At 38.2% G+C, this 23,702-nt stretch overlaps 1 protein-coding gene and 1 pseudogene across 7 annotated transcripts in view; both read left to right on the top strand.

Moving 5' to 3' along the window:
• The window catches only part of LOC113656616, a 355,645-nt pseudogene that overhangs the window by 90,442 nt on the left and 241,501 nt on the right, over positions 1 to 23,702 (top strand).
• LOC113656619 (acetyl-CoA carboxylase 2) overlaps positions 1 to 23,702 on the top strand; it is a 332,529-nt gene that overhangs the window by 130,204 nt on the left and 178,623 nt on the right. The window lies entirely within an intron of this gene.

Raw genomic sequence — 23,702 nt, 5'->3', positions numbered from 1 at the left:
ATGCAATGCAGGGCAAGGCTTCTCCAAATGATCTTTTTAAAGGATACAAGCAGGCACAGCTGGCCTCATTCCAGTGCAGCCCACACTCATCTCCTGATGGCATCATCTCAATATTCAGGCAGTGTGCACAGTTCCAGAATGAGAAAAATTTGAATGAATATGTTGCTGTTGTGGTCCTGGATGAAATTGGATTGGCAGAAGACTCTCCAAAAATGCCACTGAAAACATTACACCCCCTCCTGGAATATGGATGTGTTGATGATGAAAGTCCTAATGAGTTCAAGAAAGTTGGATTTATTGGAATTTCCAACTGGTCATTGGATCCAGCAAAGATGAATCGTGGTATTTTGGTTCTGAGAACATCTCCTGCGACAGATGAGCTGGAAAGTACAGCTTGTGACATTTGTTCAAGTGATAAGGAACCAGTCAACACAGAGATTGCATGTTTGATTCGAAAGCTTACAGAGTTCTACTTAAAAGTACTTAAAGAACAGAAAACTGAATTCTTTGGCCTCAGGGATTTTTACAGTCTCGTAAAGTTGGTTGTGTCTTATGCCATTAAAAAAAATGGCAGTCCTTCAGATGAGGATCTAACAAGAGCTGTGCAAAGGAATTTTGATGGTTTGGATTCTCTCAATGTTTTGGAAATTTTTTCTCTCAATGTTTTGGAAACTATTTATGAATCAAGTACTAAGAAATGTGACACGGTCTCACTTCTCAGAGAAAACCTGGACATAGACCTCAGGATTTACTTCCAGGTACCTTCTGCTGCCGACAATCAATCATGCTGCTCTTCAGATTTTAAAATCCCAGAACATCATTGATGAAAGCAGTGTTGAAATCATCTTTGGCTCAGGATTTCCACATGATGAGGAATACTCACAGGTTTGCCGCACAGTAAACAGAGTAAAAACATGCATGGAGACAGGAAGGTCAGTTGTCCTTCTTAATATTCAAAGCCTATATGAAAGTCTCTATGATGCTTTGAATCAGTGCTACGTAAAATTAGGTGGGAGCTACTATGTCGACCTGGGGCTAGGATCCCATAGAGTTAAATGCAGAGTCAAAGATGAATTTCGACTGATTGTCATTGAAGAGAAGAGAACAGTGTATGAGCAGTTCCCAACACCACTGCTAAATCGACTGGAAAAACACTGTTTGGAGATGAGCAATATTCTCCCAGACCATGCTCAGGAGATGAAGACTGAATTGGAGGACTGGCTGAACCTATTTGTTACACGGGATTCAAATGAGCGAGACCAGCTCCTTACCACCAGTAGGAAATACGACACTATAGTTGGTTACACAGAAGACACATGCTCGTCTATCATTCTGGTGTGCGCTCCACAAATATTGTCCCAGGAACTGGATCAAGATGAGAGAGTGAAAGTTCTTGAAAAGGCCCAGGAAATGCTTCTTCAGTGTGCAACCCCAGATTCAGTTTGAGAGCAACTAATTACATGGAGGAACATTCTGAGAGATTTCTTGAGGTGTATTTTACAAAGCAGCCACATGGCAACCTAATAGAAGCTTTAAAAAAATACAGAGAGACTGAAACCGATGGAATTTCCCTTGAGGTTTGATTTACATGTGTATTTGTCACCTCATTTTTCTTCATAGAATTCTATATAATAATGCATTGAATTAATTGTTTTATTATGACTCATTATTTAAAACAGGTATCTACATATTCTCGACTGCTCAATAAAAGAGATGTGGAGAAAATCAGTAAGGAGCTTGACATTGTGGAAAGTGATTCCTGTCTCTTCCTGCTGAATGAATTTTACACAGAGCAGTCATTTTCTCAAACAGTGAGGTAATAATGTTACTGGATGTAGTAATAATAATAATAATAATAATAATAATAATAATAATAATAATAATAATACAAATAAAAATATAATAATACATATATTAACAATAGAAATATCTAACAAAAATATTTTAGAATTATTTTACAATGATTTTAAGTAAACAAATTCATCTATAGTATTCTAAAAGATAATCTGTAGACTTGTTGTCGCTTTCCAGTATTGTGACCAAAGTGATTTTGTTTCTTCTAGTGAATTTGTTGCTGCTGATGCAGGAGCACGCAAGCTCCTGCTTCTGCAGTCTTACTTTAATGATCCAAAACAAAGTCAGCGACTTCTCTTCTGTGTGAGGTAAAAACAGAAACCAATGAATAATATATTACTGTACTGTATGTTCATGGGTTTTGCATGTTTTCATGTATTAAATTTGTTTATAAGCAGAGTTGGACATTTAAAAACTGGCACCTAAGAAGTAAAGATTAGCAAAACAGCTAAAGATTATGTAACCTCATGGGTGCCTTTCAAGCAAACCCGTGGCCACCAGCATGCCTCTTTTATAGGCTCTTGGTCACATACCTGCAAGTAGCACAAATCGCAACGCTATTTAAGACCCTGAGTTTCGGCACTCGGTGTGGGGATATAGTCTGTGCCAGAGTTAGAGCGGTAATACCCATCAGAGCATGTAGTGGTGCAAGAGGTAATATATACACACCAAAAGGAGTTATAAAAAAATTATGCGTGGCATAGCGTAAAAGTCTTCGAAAAGAAGAAGCATTTTGATTGAGTTTTCAGAGTCATATATGTATGTCACAAGCTTACCCCCTTCACTTTCCCATTATTTATATTTGCACCATTTTAATCCTATCCTGTCATCACTCCCTATCCATATGTTCAGCAAGTTTCTGATCAGCTGTAGACAGCTTGGAGACGGTAGCTTCTACGGTTCCAGAAACATGTTTGCCCCCCGCCACAGGGCTGCCAGGGGGCTACCATGCATTTATATTGCAATGTTTATTTGTGTTGGAGATGCAGCCCTCTCAGTTCCCCTTCTGAGAAGGCCAAAATTGTCAACCAGGTTTTCCCTGGTTGCGGCAGCATAATTGGGCCATGCAGTCAGTCGTGGTCTGTGGCTCTCATATGCAGTTAATAAATGCCCTGGCAGTTTTCCAGCATCTCATCAACGAGGTTTTCAGGGAGACCCTGAATCGCTATGCCTTTGTGTACCTGGACGACATTCTCATCTTCAGCAGTTCATGGAAGGAACATGTCGTACAGGTCCACCGAGTCTTGCAGCTTCTCCTTGAGAATGGCCAATACATGAAGCTTGGGAAATTACAGTCCCATGTGAATACCATCACTTTCCTGGGCTTTTTGTTCTCTTGGGCCAGCCTGAGCTTGAATACATCTGTATCAGGGCGGCCAAGGAATGACCTCAGCCATCCTCAGTCGGTGCAGTCCACAATGCTTTCTGGGCTTCACTAACTTTTTATTTTTTTCAATTTTTTTTTAAACTTTTTTTTACCTTGCCCAGCCCACTTTGCGATCTGACCAATAAGCTTTAGGGGAGGTTTTGTATGGGCCGTTGAGGCCCAGGAGGCCTTTGAGGCTTTGACGGAGAGGCTGATTTCGGCCCCCGTGTTTCGGGTGCCTGATCCAGAGGTCCAGTTCATAGTGGAGGTCGACGCCTCTGACATAGGAGTAGAGGTCTTTCTGTACCAGTGGTCAGGAGCAAAGAAGAGCTGCACACATTTCTCTTGCCGGCTGATGGTGCCAGAGAGGAATTACGATGTAGGGGACTGTGAGCTCCAGGCCATTAAATTGGCTCTGGAGGAGTGGAGGCATTGGCTGGAGGGGGCCAAGCACCCATTCCTTATACAGACAGACCACAAAAACCTGACCTACATTAGCAGGACAAGAGACTGAACCTTGACACACTCTCCTGTCAGTGCGACCCCCAGTCAAAGGACCCAACATTCAGAGGACGTTCAGGCTTTTGTGGCTGCCTGCCAGACATGCGCCCAAAACAAAGAGCCCCTGACGCACCCACAGGGGTTGCTCCAGCCCTTGCCCATACTGTCCCATCTGTGGTCACACCTATCCCTGGACGTCATCACACCGGCCTGCCTTGCTCCCAGGGAATGAGTGTGATCCTGATGGTAGTGGACCAATTCTCTAAGGCAGGCAAATTTGGCCCACTGCCCAACTTTCCTCAGCCAAGGAGATAGTGGAACTCATGTTACAGCACATCATATGGACACACAGCTTCCCCTCTGACTTAGTCTCGGATTGGGGCCCCCAATTTGCTAGCCGGTTTTGGGGGCTTTCCTGCTGCCTAATAGGTGCCATTGCCATTGTAAACCAGGAGTTGGTTCACTCTCTCCATTGTTTGGCAGGCCTCCAACCCGCAACCTGGATCAGACATCTAACATGGGCTGAGTTTGCCCTCAACACTCTTTGGCATTCCACCATGGGCATGTCACCTTTCGAATGCCAGTTCGGCCATGCTACATTGGGCCGTTCAAAGCATATGGCAGCTGCCCCAGTCCATGACGATCAACCCTACATTCCATGTCTCCAGGCTGAAGCCAGACTTCTGTAGCTCTCTAGCGCCATCTGTTGACCGGGCCCCACCCCACGCCCGATGTCACGGAAAAGGGTGTCAGTATTTGGTTGATTGGAAGGGCTATGGTCCGGAGGAACACTCATGGGTCCCTGCAAGACACATCGTGCACCCGGAAGTGGTTAGAGAGACCAAGCATACCATTAGGGGCCGTTTCTAGGGGCGCGGGTACTGTAACGCTGCAGCTGCCTTTTAGGCAAACCTGTGGCCACCTGCACGCCTCTTTATAGACTCTTGGTCACGTAGCTGCATTTAGCGCATCTCACGACACCACATAGCGCACTAGAGGAAATATAAGCACTAGGAGTTCAAAAAGAAAAAGGTTTTTAGTTGAGTTTACCTTTTCCATAGAGCAAAGAGTTTACGCTTCTGTGCTCATCCCCGGCTATTGCTTCCATGCTTGTGTATATATATATATAGTCACGAGCTTACCCCCATTTTATTCCTATCCTGTCATCACTCCCTATCCGGTTACACACTTGGTAGACAGTCTACAACAGCTAATAAAAGAATAACAAATATTTGTGGACCTGACAGTATATTAAAATGTTTTTGTCCCTTATTGCAGTAATTATTACTGTTATATATTTATACATGACATGGTTATGCCTTATGTTTGAACTACATTTCCCATCAACCCCTGCACATCACTAATCACTTACTCCTGTTTCTCAGTTGACTTTGATTTACACCACTAAGTTCTGGTTCTGGTTTCTTTTTGTTTTTCTTTGTAATGCTCCTGGTGATCTCACATTTTTCTTTCTGCTTTGCCTTGTTCATAGTCTGTAGTTGTTGCCGTGAGGTTAACTCAATCTTCCTGTTTATTAAATGTGTGAAACTTTCAGACACAGCATTTCACGGATCAGATGTTCAGCCTCACATGGAGCTGCTTTTGATGTTGTCCTTCTCACAAGGCTCCCTCGGATTTCAGGCGGCTGTGGATATATTGCTACATTTGGAGGTTATTTCTGTTTAATATTTTTAAATTGCAAAGTGCAAATAAACAAAGCTGTAGCTTTTATGAATAATGTGCACATACCTGTACACGGTGAATCCAGACCCGGTTAACTAGCGTTATAGACTCCAAAGCACTTCTGTAAGTCACTCTGTATAAGGGCTTCTGAATGTTTCAAATGTCACTGTGAATGTGTCTCATTTTAGACGGCTGGGTTTCACTACACATAGATGAACTAATCGGAACTCCAGGATTACCGGGAAAGATTTATGAATTGCAGAAATGCACGACTGTCTCAGAGACTCTCGCAAAATGTTCCAATTCTGCAGCAGGTAATGTTGATATCACTTTGCAGCCTTTTGCAATTTTAATATCTTTTGCCCTGTAGTCTACTATAGTTATAGCCATATAGTGTTTGTATTATACTTATAATGTTGGTAAAGTAACTGTTTTACATATTTACAGGCAATCCTGATGTGGATAGTCCTAAAACCACATTTTCTGAAAAACAGGTAAGGTGTGTGTGTTGTGTGGTGTGTGTGTGTGTGTGTGTGTGTGTGTGTGTGTGTGTGTGTGTGTGTGTGTGTGTGTGTGTGTGTGTGTGTGTGTGTGTGTGTGTGTGTGTGTGTGTGTGTGTGTATTTTGTGTGTGTGTGTGTGTATTTTGTGTGTGTGTGTGTATTTTGTGTGTGTGTTCTTCCACTGCACTCCACATTCAGCTTCAGCAGATGTTTAGGGACCTGTCACACAATGTTTCCACTAGACCAGCGGTCGGCAACCCGCGGCTCCAGAGCCGCAATTGGCTCTTTCATCCCTCTGCTGCAGCATTTAAATTAATTTTATTTTAGTTAGTTTGTTTTTTTTTAAATGTAATTCTAAATTCTAAGATTATGATGCTCTTGTAACATTAAAATAAACCGTGTTTAATTTTTTGTCGCTCAAAATATGCGTCATGACTGACGACTTGAGCAATCTGACACGCAGACGCATTTTTAGTTTGCTGCAGCCAGCAAGTTAAAATTTTGATGTCATTAATACGAAGAGGACTCAATTAGACATTGCACATTTTATTTGAAAGTAGCCTTCAACCCAGCATCTTTTTTGTTAATGTTAGTTCAAACTGTCCAAAATATTTTTGTTTGCTTGCAGAAGTAAAATTTTGTTTACTCGGTAGCAGATCATTGATTTCATAAATGCAACAAACTACAGTTTTTTCTATACTTTCCATGAAGGTAAAAAACGATATGCAGTGTTATCTTCATTTTAGATGTCAAAAGGGTTTTGTGGCTCCCTGTGTTTTTTTCTGTGGGAAACGGCTCCAAATGACTCTTTGAGTGTTTAAGCTTGACGACCCGTGCACTAGGCCATTGAGAATTTTTCTATTGTTGGACTGTCACTGTGAAAATTAGGCCTGTCCTTGCTTATCTCTGTGTAAAGTGCGTCCCTCTAAACAGCACTTTGGCTAGACTTTGAGTCCAGTGTTTGGGGCTTCTGGTCTGCCTGTGACACAGCACTAATGTTTATATTGTCCACAGAAAGGAATTCTTTTGCTTTATGTTTGGGAATTTGTTCTGTGTGATTCTTTTTTAAATCAATATATGTTTATTATACCTTTTTTCCTTGCAGCATGTCTTGGTTGACACACACTTGTTAATGAAGAAGTCTTTACAGAAGGGAATTATGCAGCTACACGACAAAGCAGATAACACACAAAGAGCAACAAAACGTATAGAGATTCTCCATGGGCTGCTACAGAAGAAATACTCTGGTGAGAAGTCAACTGGAAACAATCTCTTTACTAAGTAACTGGAAATGATGCCTCACTAATGCAGTGTTGTGTGGATTTTAATGATCCGACTTTAGAAACAAAGTTATAAGCAGCTGCCATTGCTTCATCATTTTTTATGTTCTAGCTCTAGTGCATGACTAGTTATTCAGTTTTGTTTTTATCAGTAGGATGAGAAAATGTACACATAATGAATTTGTTTCAACAGCATCTGATGCTTTTATTAAATCACTGGAAAGGAGAATAGTCAGTTTCCTCTCAGAGCTGGAGAAAAAGAAAGGAAAGAGAACTGGGTTGTTGCTCAGGCACTTTCTGATCGTTTTGTTGCCGAAGGCAGTTCATTCAGGTATATAACATATTGCGTATAGTTTATTTGAATTAAAGGTATTATAAAAATAAAAAGGAGAAAAAGAATGAAATACTTGAATAAAATGTATTTACTTTTTAGGCATGTGCTGTGGGTTCATCTGGAGGACAGCGTAGCCTTAGCCATTGCCCACATACTGGCAGTCATTGATGGAGACAACAACCTCGATAATTAATCTGATCAATGATCAGCTGTTGGAAAAGGCTGACTTCTGGCTGAATGTGTTTCAGGAGGATCAGTGGGATCTGCTTCACATTCCTGTCACTATGTAGTATTCATTGTTGTTCTTAATTAAGGAAAAATGGGCTTTGTTTAAACCTTTTATGTTCATTTAAAATATTATTTTTTAGAACTTTAATTAATCTGTTAATCAGTCCTATGGTTAATGCTGTTATAAATATGTGATATGTATAAGTATACATTAATCTATAAAACACAGAACAGCCATAACATTAAAGCCTATTAGTGCTGTTTTGGTGGCACAAGGTTCCAAGAGGTGGGCAGCAGCTCCTTTTGGGCCTGTTAGTTGTGTTGTGAATCCTCCTTGGATCAGTCTTGTTTGTCCGGCACTTCTCTCATAGGCTGGTTGAGTTTGGGATCTGTGATTTTTGGAGTCACACTTTAAACTTTGTAATGTTCTTTAAACTCTTCCTGAATGGTTTATGCAGTGGGGTCAAGAGCATCCTCCTGCTGAATAGAGGCCATGAAGTCCAGGACCCAAGGTTGCCCAACTGAACATTGCCCAGAGCACCACACTACATCCATAAGCTTACCCTCTTCCCATAGTAAACACACACACCCGGCGTCCACATGATGTAAAATAAATTGTGATTCATCAGACCAGGCCTCCTTCCTTTGCTGCTCCATGGTCCAGTTTTGATGTGTCCAGTTCTTCTTCCACTGTAGGAGCTTTGGGTGATTTAAAGGAGTCAGCATGGTCACACTGATGCTCTACAACTGCATATACTGTGATGCTCTGTGTGATCTGACTCCTTTCTATAAAAACCAGCAGTCACTTTTTACTACAGTTTTACCTACAGTAGCTTTCTGTGGGATCCGACCAGATAGACTAGCCTTCACTCCTCCATGATTCTTGGGCTCCATGACCATCTTTGTGTTCATCAATTACTTTACCTGTCAGTGGGTTTAATGTTGACCGATGGCTGATCGATTATATGTTTTTATATGTATTGTCATTGGACTTGACTTGACTTTAATTAAGATATATATTTAATTTATATATTTATATTTTATCATTTTTATGTTTTTTCTGCTCTATTTTCTAGCTATCAGGGGCAGGTATCTGTTCTGTCAACAAGTGGAGACCAGACAAAGTCATGGACTTGTCATTTCCCATTTAGCTGGGCTTTAAAGAGAGATTTGAGGAGATTTGTCATGTGTCATCAATCTGAAAGGTAATACATGATGTTTGAGCTGCCTGAAACACTGATGTTTTTTCTTTACATTATTGTACAATACAAAAAATACAATACAGTATTTGAACCTTACAGTACGCTATTTAAATGATATTAATTACATTGGTGAAATTTCATGGGGTAAAAATTGATAAGACATACCGAAGGCTGTGTGAATTGTGAATGTGGATTTATTAAAACAAAACCTAATAAGATTGAAGCACGATTTGCACAGATAAAACTAAATGCAAACCCTCTAGAAATCATGGCAAAAAGAAATGTGTATTTATAACAGCAAGAACATGTTTACTGGTGTAACTGAATGTTTAGATTTTCAGCGTTTGCTGCTATTATAGGTAGATATGTGTAACGACATAGAGCATAGCACATTTTGTATCATACCCCCAGTTTTTAAGGATGTAGAAATATTGGAACACTGTTTTTTTGCACAGGTATGTCCTGTTAGATTATTGTTTAGACAGTAACTAGCTACATCAACACTTAGAAATATTTTTGGCCTGTCCATGGGAGAAAAGCAAGCCATTTTGAAGCAAGAGAATAAGTTAGAGGCATTGCACATTCCTCATAGTCATTGCAACAATCTGTAACAAACTGAAAAACATAACAACTGGTGTTCTAAGCAACAGCAGAAATGAAAAACTGGAGATATGGGATGAAATCCCCAAAAATCAAGAGTCCAGTGAAGTCACAATACACTATTGGGAGAAGACTTCAAGAGCAGAAAAATAAAAGGGCAATAAAGATGGAAACCACTGATCAGCAGTGAGAATCAGAAGAGCAGACTGGATTGTGCTGAGATGAGACACAAAGGTTGTTCATCAGGAATAGTCTTGTAGCAAGACAATGATCGAAAATACATTGCCTATTCAACAGGGACTTCATCAGAGGGAAAGTGGAAGGTTTTAGACTGACCATAAGTCAACTGATCAGCATTTCACATACTGAAGAGGAGTGTAAGAACCACGATTACATTTAAAGTGACCACTTGGGTGCTAGCAATTGTAACAATACCAAGACAAGGTGTACGTGACCATGATTAACATTTAAAGACATCAGCTAGACAACAAGGTGTAGCCCAACCATTTGGGAGACATTCAGTTCTTACACTCAATACACATTCAAAGCGGAACTTCATTTAAATTACCAAAGGGAAAACTGTATATAAGGCTTGAGCAGAATTTGCTCATTGTTCTTACTGACTCCGATGAACCCAAAGTACGTCATGTATTTTGTCACCACTGCTTGCTGGAATAAACTTCTTGTTCTTCATTAAGATCTTCAATATCATCATCTTATTTTTACACTACGCATTTTTTATTTCTTACAGGAGCAAAAGCAAAGTGATATTTACTTTAATTTACCGTATCAAACCTATCTGTTCCTTTCCTTAAATAAGCAAAGAAAGGTAAAGTGTGGGTGCTACTGATACCAGGAAAGTTCTGTGTTTTATGTCCTTTACCACGTTTAGATGTGAATACCAGGAAATAAAATCTGAAATTCCAAACAATCCCGGATTTCTTTGTAACCAATGTGACTGATTTTTTTTTTCAACACAAGTGTTAATCCAAGTATGTAATGAAGAATTTCCATGTATGTACATCTTCACTCAGTCATATATACTCTCCTAGGACCATGTGTTAAGCCTTCTAAAAGGTACTTTGAGAAGTTTGAAGAACTGATACCTCTCCCCTGGATTAAAAGCATCACACAAGGCCATAAGCTGTTTGCTCTGTTTTTGAAGATCTTGTAAACATCTCAATGCCATCATGTCCACATGAACTAAATAAGGTAAGTGAAGAAGGAAGTATTTTCTGAGGTATTCAGAAAAATTAGGAGCAATAAAAAAATTCTACTGAGTTGATTCGTTGACTTAATGTTGCATAATTATAGATGGCCACAAGCCAGTTGCTTGTTGCTTGTATAGATCGATCTCCTGGTGGTATAATACCACTGGTATTAACCAAATAAATTACCAAATTCTAAAAATGATGAATAACAATGTATTATGGTTATATTTCCTACTTTATACATAAATGGAAAAAGTAATGATTTAAAGTGACAAGCTATACTGAGAGAGTTTTTATGGAGGTCTCCCAGTGTCTGTAGGTTTCATTTGTGTTCTTTGGTTTTATTCTCGTTTTCAGTATATTTGCTAAAACTGTTCTGTTCTGCAGTCTTTTTCAGATACACTCACTAGACTCACACCACGTCTCTATCACAATTTAACGGGAAAAGATCCTGACTCTGTTCCTCTGCCATGGCTGTATGTAGTTAATAAGTATATGCATGACAACCATCAGCTTCTCTACACTTTATTTTCCCAAAACATGGATGTGGTCACTGCTGGGGAAGCAACTGAGGTCAGATTTATTTTTGTTTGAGTTTCATTTTTGCCATTCAGAAGTCAATCCACATCAGAAGAACACAATCATATACACTTGATGTATATTAATATATTGTTATTTTGAAGGCACTCAGCCAGGTTCTTCAGGGCCTTCAACCAAAAGAAAATGAGTTGAAAGATTTTGTCAGCTGCCAGGAGTGGCTAAAGAAAGTGAAGTCCCTGTCTGTGACTGTTGACTTGATACTTTCAGAGGACTCGGTGATATCATGTCATGCTGAAAATGCAGAAATGCTAATCACAAAAGTCAGGTATGTTCTGACATTCAATTTAATACTTAAAGACAAATGAAAGACATATTAACAGGGGTTTTACTTACATGACATTTATGATCTTTTTTCTGTTAACCAGCTATATGATATTACAAAAACTGGCACTGGATCATATTCCGATTTAGGGTCTGCAGTCAGGATTTAATAGAGAAATTACAAACATCATTATTCAGATCTCAGACCTAACTCCAGACTTATTCATGAGCTGATGTTTTGGATAACATGCTATTTTACATAGAATAATGAATAATGTTTTATTTTTGTTGATTAAAATTGCTTGTGAAACCTATTTAAATGATCCCAGGGTTCAAGTCAACTTTCTTCAGTCGACAATAGAAATAATTAGAATAGCATCATGTGATAAGTTCATGGTGTGAGGACTGTACCATTTGACCCATTCAATTTTTTAACTGTTGCTTATGGTGTAACTAAGTTACACCATAAGCAACACCTCGAAATATCAAGTTGCATAATACTGAAGTTACAGACATTTATTGCACACACAGAAAAAAACAGCTCACTGATACCTGTTTCATATTTCAGACTTATTTGGCAAAGTAGCTTGGATAATCTATCTACTGATGGACCACCTCCTACAAAATGAGCAGGAAATGGAAAAGAAATTGCTGATCATTCTTGTAAGAAACCTGTTGTTTGCATGGAAGGTATGACAATTATTTTCCATTCTTTTTAAGTTTAAATAAATCATATGTATTATTAATGATCATCCTGTAAATAACCCTCAATGTTTTATTTGTGCAGAAACTAAACTCAGAAGAAGGGAAACAGATGGAATTTGTGATTGATCAAGTCATCCTGACTCTGGCTAAATGTAGCAAGAATGCTTGTAATGTGTTTAAGTGAGTCTGTCAGATGAGAACAACAACAAACGTTTCACTTTAACACACACAAACAACTGATATCAGTATAATGATGAGTAATGTGTCTGTGCAGCTAAATATCTTAAATAACTTGAAGCTATGAGGAAAAAACTATTGAGTCTATACTGTATCGATCTTTCACATTTAGCCATTTATATGTTTGAATTTATCGACTTTTTTACGAGGTGTCAGTTTATAAGCATGTTGCATCAACCTGGAATCCACTGGTCCATGTTACAAGGAATTAAAGTCTTTATGCATCAATCAGCCTTAACATTAAAACCACAGATTCACTGGTTGAAGTGAGGAACACTGATGATCTTGTTAGTGTCACCTGTCAGGGTCTGATGCATTACACAGCAAGTGGAAAAGTCAGTTCTTGAAGTCGATGTATTGGAAGCAGGAAAAATTAGTACGTGTATGAATCTGAGTGACTTTATCACGGGCTAAACTGTGATTTGTAGTCGTTTGGGTCAGAGATTCTCCAAAACAGCAGGTGCTGTGGAATGTTAATGGTACCCTAAAGGTAAAATGCTCAATAAAGGTACAAGGATGTGTGTGTAGTGAAGGCCAGTTCATTTGGTCTGATCCTACATTAAAGCTTCTGTAGCACAAACTGCTGAAAAGGTTTCCTGAAAACCTTGAGTCCTGGAGTTCATGGCCTCGTTCAGCAGGATTGTTGCCTTGACACACTTAATAAACCACTCAGGAACAGTTTGAAGAACAATCTTAATTTGATCCAGCATCTGTTGGATGTGCCCAACAAACAAGTTCAAGATAAGTCCAAAAGAATCTGCTGCTAAAGTCTTAGTCTCAGATACCACAGCACACCATCAGAGGTCTGTGGAGTCCATGCCTCAATGACTCAGAGCTGTTTTGGCTCTACAAAATGGAACTGTACAATAGGCAGGTGGTTTTAATGTTATGGCTGATCAGTGTATAAACCAATATTAGATTAATTAACACATTTTCCTTCACAAAGTTTCAGCTTTCTTTTACTGAATTATGTAACATAAAGTTTGAGAGAACTTCAAGAACGACAGGTTATTAAATGTCAATAATTTGCCTCAGTAACTGACCAGTGTACATTGTAACAATAGACAACTGACAATTGTAAGAGGTCACTTGCAAGCATATATAATAATTAAAGGTTAGAAGCTACTGTAAAACTTTTATTCTCTTTCAGAGTCGTATGTGGCTACTGTGATAAAGATTTCACAGAGGACAACACAGCTGAGGTGGAATGTGGACACATGTTTCACATTTTCTTGTTTAAAGGACCATGAAGACTCACAGTGTAGGAGAATGCAAAACACCGATCAGTAAAGACTACAAACCTTGTGGAGTTGTGGCCAAGTAAGAATATCTCAATTAAATGTTTATCATTTTATTCTTGCAGAAAGAAATTCAAAAATTCTAACCTTTAGAAACTTCTAAGTGTACACTTCTTTCCTGTTTTACCAGAGACACCTTTCTGAAAGTGAACCGATTTAGAAGAAAGTGCAATTCCTTCTTCGTGGAGTTCATGTGGAACTTTATCAGTAGCAAAGAGCAGCTGACTGACAACGTACTGAACAAACTCATGGACTATGTAAGATGTAGCCCATCTACAGAAGGTAATGATTTAAGAACTTGTAATTAAATGTAGTTTGTGTACAGTTTTTGAATTAATCAGTATTTTATTCAAAATGTCCTGAAATATATAAAAAAAAATATATATGACTGAATTAGACAAAAAACTACCTGCAGTAGTGAAAATGGTCTTCAGATTTATGCTACATGAAGAAAATAAACAGTAAAATGAAATAAGAACGATTAACCTTAATGTTTAAGATTGTTACTTCTTAAGTGAGATGAATTTTTTTTTTTATAGCTCCAAGTGGGAGGTCCACATTACAGCAGTACATGAACCCAGACCCGGCTGTCCAGTCTCTCGTACTCAAGATCCTACTGAAATGCGGGTATTGTGTTCATTTGGATCTCTGCTTGTAGAATAGTTGTCCAGCATTAGAGAGTAAAAGTAAAACGTGATGCAGTGGATCTAATAATTGTGAATATTGACCTCTAATGGAATGGCAGTGTATGTTTAAGAGAATATATTAAGCTATACCAATATAATGTTCTCACTTTTGTCCAATCAGAATCTAGAATTTGTTAGCATTGATATTTGTATCATCATGCTATTATTTTTAACTGAAATCACCTAATCACCTAAAATTGAGAGCTGGTGTTTGTTTGTTTTTTGGGGGGCCAGAATGGAGGAGAGGAGGAACAGCACCTCAGCTCCAGATGTTCATTAAAGAGGGCTGTGAAATCAAACGAGAGGAACGCTGATGAAATCTACTTCATGGTGGTGCGCAGCATCGAGGTCAGCACTGTCTCTCGAATTGCTCCAAGGCGTTATAATATAAACTCTTCTAGCAGCTATTATAAATCAGATTAATCTGTGTAAAGTGCTTGTAGGAAGATCAAGAGCATTAGTGAAACCAACACAGCAAATATAAAGTCATTGGAAGTAGAGTAACACAAATCCTGTTATCATCCCACTAATGCAGCAACATCGATAGCACTTGATCCAACACATCATGCCATTTTACAATGGCCATGCATCCAGTGTGAAACATCCAAAACAACAACATTGAAAAAGCTTAGATTTATTCATATAAAACTGTACTTATTAAAATATTCTGCAGGATCACATCCACTTTTCCAGTCAAGGATGTCTCATAAACAAGGCGTCAAATGTCTTGGTACCTGTGTGTTTATCGAGTCGACCAGAACATGATTTCTGAGGATCTACACAACCATCGCAAAACTGCGGTTTGCCATCACGGTTGCATCTGAGGCCATCAGGATTGTACTGTGTGAAGGTCCTTCAAAATATTTACCTTTCAGAATACAACCTCTATATGTTCTTTTTAATGTGACTTTTTCTGTCCTTGCACACATTGGCATGGACGTGATTTTTGTGTGGAAAGCCACACAAAGTTTAGACCATTTTAGTTGCTTATTCTAATGTAACCTACGTTCTTTCATTCCTTATCTCATTCACGTCAATAAACTGAACTGTTCCAGTTACTTGACACTCTCTTACAAGCACAGTGCAATTAAAAAATGTGTGTACTGTATGAGCAGCTCCACACAACACATGAAAAGTCACACACACATTAACTTTCATTAGCACTACATCATCAACCTCCACATTTTAAAGTTCCTTCTAGCTATTTTCAGAAGTAGCTTTTAGAGACTGGAAACAAATAAATCAATACCTAGTAACAGACAAACCATAAAGTTTCTGTAATCCAATAGAGATGTATGCTTTTTAGGGCAATTAGACACTTTTATTTTGAAAGAATTACAGTAGAAAATAAATAATAGTGTTGTTTTACAGGAGCTTTACCAAGGCATTAGCATGTGGTGGTGGTCATTTCTGAAACTTTTTTGAGGGTTAATGGAAAACCCCTGTTCATTTTTGTGTTTATACTTTAGAGGTCACAGATGATGCTGAAGAGTGCAGACATCTCCTACAACGCTTGAAACAGCTTTTGTCTGACACGGACAATCCGTGGATACAGATATTCCTTTTACGCAACATCTGTGAGACACATGGATTCAGCCTGGTCCATCAACTGGGACAGAGTGAGAGGTTTCAGTGGACTAACCGAGTGAGGTTGTTAGAAGAACAGGTACAAATCTGCACATTCTTCTCCAGAAATTCATCAGATGTGAAGTTGGGAATGAATTAACATGTTAGAAGGAAACAAATGAACAGCATACACGACATGCATTTTTGTCTTTCACTCATGATATTAAATTGAATGTAAGTTTATTTTTGATAAATAATCTGTACATTTCGAAACATTTTTTACTGTAAAGCTGCTAATTTATTCTCAATGTAACAATTTAACGGACTTACACGAGCAGTGGATCAGTTCCTGATGTATGGACAAATGTATGAGAAGATAGTCGTAGACTCGTTCAGAGCTTTAAAAGAGCCTTCACATGAGATTGCACAGGTTTGGACTTAAATAATAATAGTAATTATAGTAATAATCAGAATTATTAGTTTTGTTTCTATTGTTGTGTAGAAAATATTAGTGATGGTTATCTTTGTGTATATGTGCTGATGTGCTGTTGAAAATAACCGGGACTATATATATATACATCATGATGTGTTGATTTACCAGGAGTTTGAAGGCAGCGCGTGTTTCCAGGTGTGTATGGCATTAGCTGCATTCAGGCAGCTCACACAGAACACAGCTTCAGCCGACAGTACAGGCTCTCTGGTGAGAAGTGTTCATACACTTAGAATTCTTATTTTTTACTTAACATCAGTGCATGATGATTGACTACAGAGTCTTCTGCCATGACTCTGCATTAATCATCAGGAGTATTAATATGATAACTATATATCTAACTGGAGTTTTCTTATGTCGTTGCATGTCTTTGCTGCATAGTTCAAGCCATTTATAATGTGAATGAAGTACAACATATGATCTGAATATTAGGGGACCTGACTAATGATCTAATGACTTCACATCACACACACTCCTCTGTAACTCATTTTAGATCACGAAGATGAAGATGAAGTCAAACGCAGACACCAGCTGGGGTCAGCTTGTTAAAATCTCTCAATCAGAGCTTGAGGATTGCAGTCTGTCACAGATTATCTTACACACTGCCCTAGTAGCACACATTTCTACAGCGCCAGAGATGAAACTGCTAAACGCTCTGTGCTTCAGTCCAAGAAACTGCAAGGTTGGTACTTTACAGAGTAATTTCATCAGGGGTTTGCAGTCGTTTTAAAGTTTTGTGAATAATTACCTACCAGTGCAAAGTTCAGATTTTGAGATCTTCTACATTATGTGAGAAAGTGATGATCTTCATACAGTGAGTCCTGTCAGTTAGACACTATTTTTGTTATCACTCTTTATTGTCTGGGTTAACACCAACAAATCTCAAGAGCAGAATTTGTCATCTCTTACACTAGCTCTTATACCTGAGCACCTTGATCTTTTGAGCTTTAAAAACCAGAGGTATGTTGTAGTGAATTACTAACACTAGAGTTAGCAGTCAAATAGAAACACTAAACATTCAACTGGGTTATTTACACATAAGGGTTAAAATGCCTAAAAACTAACCATCTGACCAAAACCATCAAGGCTCAATAGAATAATACATTAGGACAAAAATACATTTCTAAATATTCACTATAAGTTCAAATAAATTAATTAAAATAAACTGATTTAATGTACAAGTCTTCAAAATATCCTGTAGCAGCAGCACAAATTACATTATAGTGAAAAACTGATGGATTTACGGAACTCAATATTTTCCCAAAAACCAGAGTCAGACAGACAGAGAAACAGAAATACACATTCCTACAATATCCAGTCTAGCTAATATTGGGGTTCGAGGGTGTAAGCAGTGATTGCACAGTGTGGTTCTGGTGGAATAAAACAGCAGTGAGGAATACAGCTTGCTCGAAACACTTCTGTAAAGCCTACATTGATAATGTTTCCTTTTCTCCTCAAACATACACTTTTCTGTTGTACAGGATTCCTTCATCCCAACTATGCCTAACTCAGTAAATGAAATAAAAGACTGGATTAAAAACTTTAAATCCGAAGCTCAAGCAGAAAATCTGAAGATATGGGGTAAGGTTTCTTATCGCTGCTATTGATGTATCCAAACTCCATATTATATTTATAAAGTGCACACTACATTAAGTTTATAATGTGTGTCCGATGCCCCGTTATGGAGCGTGGTAGCTGTGTGATGGGCAGTCAGAAGTGATTAACACTCTCAATGTGATGGTGCTATGTGAGGTCCAATTTTTCCCGTTTTTCAGTCATTGAATTATAAGTTTGTATTTTAATGGAATCTGTGCTCAACTAATGCTCCCTGTCTTCTCACTATTTAAGCTGATATGGACTTCAAGGGTTGTTTCCTTGTCTCCATTTCCTGTAACAGAACTCAATGCTCATCATGTCACAGTAGTTCTTTTTTCCCTTCTATGAATGAATTTTCTTTCTCCCCAGTGTGTGTTTGTGGAGAACCTTGTTTTAATTGGTAAATGTGAGTATCGACTTCATCTCTCAAATACTGCTTTTTGAAATTTGCTCATATTTCATTGTGTACGTAATAAACACCATGAATTATTGTTTGTAGTGTGGGAGACCATATGTAACATCAGTGTGTGCTAACTGTGGCAGTAAGTAAAGTTGGTGGGAGAGACACATACCACGTAGAAGGTTTCACCGAGTTCAGGGGAAATGTTAAATGCATGAATTATAAGAGCTTTAGTTTGACAGTATTCAGCATTAATACCAGAATTGATCCAAAACGCCCATGATGTTTACCTAATGCCATGTGCCAAATGCATTTTATACAACAACTTTTCTTTATGAAAACTAAGAATTAAAAAACAGTTGCATTTTATGAGTGATTGCATCTGGTTGATTTTAGTAATTTATCATTTTTATTTGGTTTAATTACAAGGGATTTTTGTTTGAAATAAGTAATGTACAGGGGCAGCGGAAGAGGTCACAACCTTGGTGATCCTAGCAGACGGAAGGAGCAGGTTGGAGAGAGAAGTCTTTATGGCGCTAACCTCCACTTGGTGCGAGATTAATACACTCCTCCATGATCTGGGGTACAACTGAACATTCCAAATTAAAATAAAAATAGGTATACAACTGTTCTAAAAAAAAAGTTCTACAAAATAACCAAGGACCCACAAATATTTAAGTTGTAATCAAATGATTATTAGAGGGTTAATTAGCTAGTTTATCATTTAGCAAGTGGTTTAATGGTTAATTTTGTAGTGCTGGTGGTTTTAACAGGAGATGTTGAACTGTGTGATGTTCCTGTGTTGGTGTTGTTCAGGATGTTCAGAATCTCACGGAGATGCCACAAGGAGCACTGAATATCAGGAAGCACCTCTTTGACCACCTTCAGAAGGACATTGAGCTGCTCGCCCAAGCTTTAGGAAAGAGTGAGCAAGATGCTGAGATGACCGTCCACTTGTTTCTGAGGTTCATCTTGGAGAGCTCCTCTGGTAATATCTCCTGTTTTCTGCTCGCCATTATTTTTTTAATGAACATAATTGTTGCATCATGCCCATTAGGAGAAGTCTCCATCTCTACACTGCAGGAGAACTACAGTAATTTATTATGTTATTGGTACTGAGTTAGTAAATCAGAAGAACCAGTGCTGTGAAGAATTTTGAGATGAACCAGACGTCATAGAAACAGCAAACTGAAGCTCATCTGAGACCTGGTTATTCATTAGAGAACAGACCACTGCCTTTTGACAAATAAAAAGGTTTCTTCATAACAAAATAAAGACTGAAGAAGGATTTCTGGCTGTCCCAGGCTGTAATATCATAACATAACAAATTCCTGACATGGTGGATTTTAGTATTGCTTATGATATCTCACATAGACAGTGTATCTCCATATAAAGCTAATACAATCCAAGTAGGGGGTTTTTAATCTCAGTATTTGAAAGGACAAAAACTTGTAACTGTGTGCTGCTCTCATTCAGAGCCGAACCTTCAGATCCAAATAACAGACAGTGAGGAAAAACGGGAGGAATGGGAGAAAGTCATTCACCAAAGACTTCAGGCCTTCTTTCAGGTAAAATTTCACTTTCACTTTGAGTCTAAGACTGAACTTAGTTTTCTTTTTTACCAGATGGTTATCAGAGTGCTTTTTTATTTTTATTTACAAACCCTTTATGATAAACAATATTACTGCAATTGAACAATCTTTGGATTTGAATCTTATTATAATTTGTGATGTTTCTGAAGAATTTTGAGACACAGCTATTGGAGGTTCAGAGTAATATGCTGAGGTTGGCAGGCCTGGGTAATTTGGGAAAGATGATCTACAGTAAGGAGCCAGCACTGAAGGACCTGCCCACATCTGGATTGTTCAACCTTCCGATCATGTGGAGCTTCACACAGAGGATGACCATCCAGCGCTTCAGTCACTTAATTGAGCAGGAAGATGAAAGGAAAAATGTTCCTCTTCTCTCAGAACTCCTAAAAAGCGTACGAGTTTTATGATTATAGTGATTATAATTTGTTCACACATCATTCATACAACTCTGCATATAGAGAAAGTAGCTGACCGTTACTATGATGCAGCTGTGGCTCCTGATTGGTTGGAATAAAACCCTGCAGTCTATTGCAGAGAAGATTGAACACCACATAAGTCATTTATATTTATTTTTGTATTTATAGCATGTTCACATTGGACACATCAGATATCTCCCTCAGGTTCTGAGCCTTCAGCAGAAACTGATGTGCTATTTTGTGAATCTGGATCTGCAGTGTTACAATAATGTGCCTATTAACACCTTCAGGAAGGAGAATGTGGCAGGTGAGATGAATGTAAACTGATGTGGATCGTTGTCTTTGATATGTACACACACAATGGGGCAAGAATCTGTGTTAACATATTTTTATAAAACATTTTACAGTTAATGAAGAGAATTGTAGAGAGTGATTCGTTTAGGTTGTTATCAGTAATTACTGTTGTACTATGTTTTTAATGATCTTGTCTTTTTTGTTCTTCTTTAGATCATGAACAACAGGACTTCAGCGAAAGTGCTGAAATTATGAAGCTGTTATGGAACATTTAAAGTCAATTAATTGTAAGTTTTTTTTTAATTTCATCTTTGCACCACTGTAAGAGTAAATCTATGAAATAGGTCCAGCTGTGTTGTATACGTATATACACCGGCTAGAAAATGACCTGAGAGTGTGTTAAATCATCACGAAAATTGTTCTTTTTCCTACAGCCAAGCTGAAGGAAAAAGATGACTTAACGATCCTGGACCTCCTACCAACAGAAGGCTCCGTGGCTCAGATTATAACAAGTACCTCGTACAGACGCAGAACGATTTCATAGAAAAGACCAACCGACAGCAGACAGGTACACTGTTACATCTGCACTGGAACTCAAGACACTGTGTGTGTAACAGAAAAAGAGTACGTTCTAGAAGAGAATAGTTTTGTGTTTTTATGCTTTTCATCACTAGGGGTAAATTAAATACATATTATAAACCAGTTTAATTAGAATTGTACTGTGATCCACAATTGTACTGAATCACCCTGTATCTACACAATTAATTTAATTCAAAAGCTATTTTCTGTTTGTTTGAAACAATATTAATAATAGTCATTATTCATCTTTATATTTCATTTCTGTTCAATAATTAAAATTCACTGCTGTCATATAATTATGAACATGGCCCATTAAAACGTCATGGTAATGTTTTATTATTATTATTATTATTATTATTATTATCATCATCATTATTGTTCCTGTGTTTAAGGTGATCACTGCTCAGGAGCTCAAGCCTTCCCATGTCATCACTTGTGTTCCTGAGCAAGACTTCCTCACTATTGCCATTTCAACATCGACCACATGGTGTACGAGGACGGGAAACAGAGCACCAACTATAACTTTCAAACTGTGGAGCGGCAGATAATAGATCGATTCTTCAAAGAGAAACCCATGATCAAGTCACTGTAAGCAATTTTTTAAGCTGCTTTCAGGCTGCAGAAAATAAGATACAGTGCTGTGTAAAGTTTGATCACCCCACCATAAAGTTACTCAGTTTGCTTCAACATGGATCATTATCATTATCCAGTGTCACCTCCAGCACATGCTGAAAAAACCTAGCACAGGAACACATGACTGTTTTCTGCACCTACACTGAGACAAGTCATCAGGTGTGAATTCATTCTCTAGAACAGCAGCTCTGACAGCTTGGGATTATCTAGCAAGAACTCATTCACAGGGACATGGAAGCTCCACATAAACAGATTAAAAAACATGTTTATTGTAGATATGGTGATATTTTCTGTAAGGAGATGTTTTTGTATCATGAGTGGTAGGACCCTCCAGTGTCAACGGAGTGTAAACGGATTTGTTGCTCTTTGATATTGATGTGAAATAATCAGAATAAATGTTTGGCATATTGTTGAGGTTTAGTTAAAAAACTGTTTTATTATTCAGACTGTAACTGTTTACATTAGACTATTTTAATATTGTGTTTTTTTTTCATCCCATCTCATTTTTCTCCTTCAGACACTTCCTTATTTAAACACGACACTGGAACAACGCTGCGTGCCTTTTTCAGAACAGTGCAGGACAAGCTGGTATGAAATGATACCGCTCTACATTAATGTTTCATGTTTTATTATAATAAAGAGAAGCACTGTTACAGTCATGTCATTCTTCATTATTGTGTCTATTGATGATGTCTCTCAGCAAAATACTCTGAAAATAAGATTAAGTAACAAAGGACATTCACAGTAGAAGTGTTTATCTTGCATTTTATTAAAAAAGTGGATGATAAAAATCATTATGCTCAAAAACTTTATTTATTTGTTGCCTCTTATTGAAAATTATCATGCTTTTATGATAATTTACGGGTTTTTCCCCAACAGGAACCCTTGAAAACCAACGAAAGGAACTGCATCATGAATGATTTCCAGTTTTTGAATGAGATTTCTGCAGCTCTCTCCACCCTGCGGATTGTTATTGGATTCCTGAAGCTGTCATTTCCTGCACCAGAGCAGAAGCTCATGGCGTACGTAAAGAAAGACCTGAAGCTGGACGACAGAGCACAGTCACTGAACTTGCAGGTGCAGCCCTTTTTTCTACACTTTTTCTACAGTGCTTTTTTTCTATGTTGGAAACTCTTGATAACTTAAATTCTTGTATTGAATGACAGAAGTATTACAGTTTCTATAGGTTTTTATTTATATAGTGCCCTAAACCATATACAATGTCACAAACCATCATTGGCTAGCAGACAGTCGATATGTTGAGCCAGTCGATCTGCTGCCTGGCCTGGCTCTGGATTATCTCAGCTCTATTATATGACTAAGTCTGTGTGCTACACTTCAGGTATACTTCATAATACAAGAGTAGCAGATATAATGACAGTACTGTACGTTTACACCATTAGTTAAACATTAAAAGCACCTGCCTGGCATGGACTCCACAAGACCTCTAAAGGTGTGCGGTGGTATCTGACACCAAGACTTTAGCAGCAGATCCTTTAAGTTCTGTACATGTAGGTGGAGCCTCCATGGATCAGACTTGTTTGTCCACTACATCCCATAAATCCTGATTGGATTGAGATCTGGGGAA

The sequence above is a fragment of the Tachysurus fulvidraco genome, chromosome 9, assembly GCF_022655615.1.
Source record: "Tachysurus fulvidraco isolate hzauxx_2018 chromosome 9, HZAU_PFXX_2.0, whole genome shotgun sequence".
In the NCBI taxonomy this organism is placed as follows: Eukaryota; Metazoa; Chordata; class Actinopteri; order Siluriformes; family Bagridae; genus Tachysurus; species Tachysurus fulvidraco.
This window is presented reverse-complemented; position numbering and strand designations above follow the sequence as displayed.